This window comes from Ambystoma mexicanum, chromosome 5p (genome assembly GCF_040938575.1).
Source record: "Ambystoma mexicanum isolate Mex_15411 chromosome 5p, UKY_AmexF1_1, whole genome shotgun sequence".
Classification (NCBI taxonomy): domain Eukaryota; kingdom Metazoa; phylum Chordata; class Amphibia; order Caudata; family Ambystomatidae; genus Ambystoma; species Ambystoma mexicanum.
This window is the reverse complement of record NC_090930.1, coordinates 912575636-912581561: the sequence shown is the minus strand read 5'-3', so window position 1 is coordinate 912581561 and position 5926 is coordinate 912575636.

Below are 5926 nucleotides of genomic sequence, written 5' to 3'. Positions count from 1 at the left end.
TGAAAGGCTACCAGCAGAGACAGGCTGGCCAACTTGACAAGGCTGTAAGTTACACCCCTAAGGGCCTGACTGATTTGAGGTGAATGTGTCCTTTGACTTGAAAGTAGATTGTGAAAATCATTAAGTGTCATGTGCCACAAAATGTTAACTTTTACTGCATGAATCGATTTCTTAGATAATTGGTCCTTTTCAAAGGTGTTTTCCCAAAACTTTTTCTCACTTTGTAAGTTTCGAGGCAAGTTTTTAAAAATACAAAAAAAAAAATATTTTTCATAACTTGAAATTCAGTTAATGTTTGCTGTTGATACTAATTTCAGTTCTTAAATTGTGTTGCTATGCCACTTTTTCCCCATGTTCCAAGATGTTTGAACTGAGTCATACAATACATAAAACCATGAGATTTTTAGTACCAAGATAATTCCCTTGTGACTTAACCAGTTTGACGGTAATGTGTCTGCAGTGACCCTTACACATTGCAGATTGAAATGAAAATCAAAACATGTTGTGATCTGAAGAAAACAAACATTCAAAGCATATGCTTGCTTTCACCATGAAAGAAAAGATTTTCAAATGTAGTGTTTCAGTCCATCACCAATGTAAGCCAATCTGGTGTTACGATGAACAAAGTATTAATAAACAGAGAGACCATCCTCTGTTCGCTGGTGTGGGCAGGCTAGCACTACCATCGTGTAATTGTAAACCATACCTTGTTCTAAAGTGGTAAGTAGGTGCAACCATGTTAGAAGTGTGACTAGTTATAATTCCAGAGTAAAGGGATCATACAGATGTTCGAGAAAAGTCTCTTACTTTCAAAATCCATCATGCAGTCATTGAAGAAGATCATTGACATCTCACAAACATATGTTTGAACATTCTGTGCTAAAATAGAGAAAGCCATGTGAATTGGAAACAAACAAGTCATCATTCCTTCATGACTACTCTGTGCCATCCATTTCCATTAAATAACAATTGTCATGATGGGCTTTGTGTCTTCTAGGAAAGTAGTGTCAGTCCCACCAATGTGGAAGTGAGCTCCTCTTCTCCAGCATTGAGGGCACAATTAGTCTCTTATTGTGAGATGATACTGAAGGAGTTCTTTTAAAGACCACATTTACCGGTAAATATTGGTGAAAAAAAAAAATACTTTAGCGGAGAGGACATTCCTACAGAATGCATTGATCCATCATTTACGAATACCATAATGCAAGTTTCCACAGAGAGGTGCATGCAGACATTTGCATTTTGGTACTCGATACCATCAAATCATTATACATCGAAATTCATTCATTGAAAAGCTTTTCCATCGATGGATTTCCAACTCAAACATACCTTTAAAATAGATGTATGGATGTTTGGGTCGGTAATTCAATGTAAAGGGTTAATTTTGTTGGTAATTCAATGGGTTGAGGAATGGGGGGTTAGTAGGGGGATTAGGGAGAGGAGGGTTTGGGGGCCACTCAATAAACAGAAAACACCACAAATTAGAGGGAGCTGTCCAGTGTGGAAATACATTATATATTTCAGTACTGGGCAAGGGTTAATATTTGAAAATGTGGGTTGTGGGGTGTTAGGGAGAGGGAACCCCTGGGAGTTGGTGGTGTTTGGGGTGTACCCCCCCAATAAACAATAAACATCACAAGTTAAAGGAAGTTGGCTAGTGCTGAAACACTTTATAGATTTCAGCACTGGACAGCTCTCTGTAACGTTATAACGTTATGCATGTTTCATATGTATGGGAATTCGATGAAACATCTTTCAATGGAAATGATTTGTTGGAACAAACCATCAATGGAAAGATTTTCATGGAAAGACATGTAACCTTGGTACAACGAGTGTTGACAGTGTGGTAAAAAAAAGGTGTACAGTAGCATGTACACAAATACCATTGCACATGTTTGACTATCAAATGCCTAATATAGGAAATATTGGACTGTGCTGGTTGGCCGATTTGTAAACTTATCTGTTCAGAGCGTGACTCACCAGAAGTTCATTTTATTGAAGACATTGAATAAAAGATCAATGTTTACAGGAACATATTCATATCCATAGCATTTTGTTTTTGTATGTCAGTACTTGGAGAGCTATTGTGAGATAATAAACTTCACAAAAAACAATGTGAAACAAATGTGATATATGTTGTAGGAGGAAATAATGAAGATGTACAGGGAGAGATAATGGAGATGTAGGGACACTGTATAGGGGAGGCAGTAAGTGGGACATGACATTATATTCAGAGGAGGCAGTATACTGAATGCAAAATACAGACAGCAAATGGAAATGCACATTAAGAACATTTTAAAATGATCCATTTTATGGTGAATAGTCCAGTTTGTACTATATGCAGATATTAACCCAACTAACACTTTCCCACCAACTAACACTTTCCCATTAATTAATAATGTACCCTTACCAAAGCAGTGCAAAATGCTTCAGATGAAATGGCAAAGTAATGTGCTGTTTTACAGTAGAATTATAACGTGCATGCAGTTTAATGGCTGTGATTCATTGAACACATTGTGAAGAAATATGTGCTAACAGAGGAAGTGTTTGTTACAAATAATTTCCTAAAGTATACTTCCAGAGAAGCCAGCTCAGATGATGTTTATACGTCAGAAAAAAAGGCAGGTTTCAGTTAGAATGACAGGGCTAGCAGATACATTCAGGAGTCAGAGAAGAGGTGGGGGCAGATGTGGCTATGAGGAGAACGGGAATGCAGCTGACAGAAGGGCAGGCAGAGAGCGGAATCGTGCAGTGCAAGACTTTCCATGAAGCTGGGGCCTGAGTTGTCCTGCGTGGGTGGCAGAGCTGTGCAGAATTCACGACACCCTGTATGCTGATAATACACTTCGGTGAGGGGTCTCCCATGATAACAGCCAGGAGCATCACACACTGGAAGTGAGTTTCTGTTAAAGTGAGGAGTAGGTACGAAAAACTGAGTTATCTTTACAGTCAGTCAGGATTAAGTGGTCACTTTATGAACAGTATTTTTTCTAGCAGTTGAAATTGATAAGCACTGAAATCCCAAACATAAAAGTAGAGAAAGTTGGCAGGCTGATGTGCCATTGTTTTTATTTGTTTCTTCTTTTAGACTGGGGATTCTGACATTTGCTTTGAGACCCAAGGTCTGGGTAAGTTATGAAATGTGGATATTTTTTTATGAACACAGGTTGGTCAGGTAATCTATTGTAGAGCTGATATTTTGTATTAACGTTTCTACCACATAACATGTTTTCAAACAATTGTGCATATAAAAGTAAAGCATTTTAAAACTGAATTAGTGGGGTTGCGTTTTTCATTTCCTAAGTGTACTCAATGGCAAAGAGGGTGAAAACATAGGAAAGATCCTGTCATGATGCCTACCTCCAAGGAGCCAGGTCCGACCCAGCAACCCCAGAGGCAGGCATCATTCCCCCCAGGGAAGTGCCAGCGGGCCCAAGCTGGGGCCCTTTGGACACAGTCCTGGCGCCTTAGGCGCCAGGCTCATGTCGGACCCCTGTCCTGGCGCTTTAGGCGCCAGGTTCATAAAGCTAGACATGTGTTCAAGTGTTTTAATGTGCGCTTACCTGTTGCAGACCATGCTGCTACATCCAGGCCCTCTTGAGGCCTGAATGGAACTATTTTACCTGTTGGACTACTTTCCCCCTGGGTGTGGTCGGGGAAGGATACATACCTGATCGGTGGAAGGATACATGCCTGGAACTTCTTCCAAAGCTATTTAAACCATGCCCGATCAGCAACTCACGCTTCGCATTGTTCTGCTCCTCGCAGCTGGACGCTCACCGTGTCAGCTCCTGCATCTGGACTTCAGCCACGCCTGTCAGCATCCTGGGTCGCCTGCAAAAGGAGATAAGAGAGAATTGGAGAGAAAGAAGACCTTACCTGCTAAAGCTGCATCACGGGGACATCACACCGATGATCCTGAAAGGGAAGACATCATTTTAAAAGCATTTCGCTTCAATCGCTGCAGCGCTGCATTTCACTCACCTTTCCTGGGCGCCTCCATCTTCAGCAGCGATCATCCGGATCCGCACCCACTTCCCAGAGCGTAGAGAGAAAAGACAAGAAAACAAGGTGAGAGAAGGAAGGGAAAAAGGAAAAGCTCAGTTTCCTTCTAAGACTTACCTGTTGGGTCATTCCCATTTCATTTCGGGTCCTGCCGCTTCCTGGCATTCCGGACCCCGGCCCCAATAGGGAAAAAAGAAAAAGACATTGAATGAGCGAATGCAAAGACATCACCTGAACGCTCATCCAGAACTTACACTTCGGGTCGGCGCCATATCTCTGGCATTCCGAACCCCGGCCCCTACGGGGAAAAAGACATAAGCATTAGCGCTTGCTGCAATAAGACAATGGCCCTCATTACGACCCTGGCGGATTTTTTCCGCCATCGACGGACTTTCCGGCCATGGCGCAAAGTCCCTTTACGCCATGGCGGATGGCGGACTTACCGCCCCATTCCGAGGTCGGCGGGGCGGTAAGTCCCCATTGACCCATTTACCCTTCCCCATTCCCATTTCGGCCCCATAGGGCTCAATGGGATTGGGGAAGGAGTTAATTACGCCACCGTAAAATACGGTGGCGTAATTAACACCAAGGTCCCAGAGCGCCATGGATTTTTCCGCCCGCAAAAAGCGGGCGGAAAAATGACCATGGCGCTCCAGGAACTCGTAGTTGGCGGTAAGGGGTCCGCGCAGCTAACGCTGGCGCAGACCCCTTAGCGCCAGGGTCGTAATGAGGCCCAATGAACATTATTATTAAGCTTGAACTTTTGAACTTGCAACAGAACTCTTACAGCGCCTCACCTGAATAGTCAAGCTTATTTTGAACTCCCATCAAACCTCAATCCAATGAAGTAACTGGGTTTCAACGCGCCCCTGCATCAGAAGCAGGATGGAGAACTCATCCTTCCAGACCCTAAGGTGAGACTTCACGGGGAATCGTGGAAGGGTATCGAGGAGGGTTGGAAGGGAGTGGGAGGCTCGAGCATTATTCCGTCAGTAGGTAATACTCCCTTTTCACGCACAGGGGAATATTCCTGCGAGCCAGAAAACCAGAGTAGAGGGGCCCTTCCTGTCCATCATCAGAGTTCTGCGCTTCACCATTGAAGAAACATCTGCACTCGAAGCCAGACCTGCGCCTCCGTGGGAATCAGGTGAGCGTGACAGATCCTGAGTGTGTTAAAAAAGAGGTAACTCAATTTACCACGAGTGGTATAACAGGAGGTAAAGTTTGGCAATTTTAGCAAGTAATTTTCTAAGCATATGATGCATGTGTGATGGTGAATCTTTCATAATGAAAAGTGTACTTTAAACAAATTTGTCCAAGACAGTAGTCCAGTCTCATAGATAAGTGACTGGAGAGACAATTAGCACCTACAGTTCCTGAATGTACAAAGCCTGCTATCCTGCATTTAGAGTTTACCCTTAGTAGAATACAGGTATGGGGGGGTTGTCACATCATATAGGGCATCACCATAACCACGTTTTACCACTATTTTATGACTGTACTAAAATACCACCAAATTATGGAATAGCCCTCTGCAAAATTCCTGAAAATGTTCATCGAATACACAATAGTTTCTCGGTTGGCATGATTGTGAGATAATTAACTTTGCAATAAACAATGCTAAACAAATGTTATACATGCTCATTGAATACACAGAAGTGTCTATGTTGTCATGAAGAATAAAGAGTACAGCAACAGAAGGGCAGTGTGGCTTTTGTGCATTACAAATAAGATAATATACCTGAAGTGTAGTAGTTGAAAAGGATGAACATATGTGATGTGAATGAAGGTAAGACGCATACAATTACAGACAAATTTGATATTGATACTTGAAGTAATTAAAATACATCTGTACACACATTATTAGACTATCAGGGAAACTGATAAGAGTCTGATATCCATTACGCAGCATTATATCCAC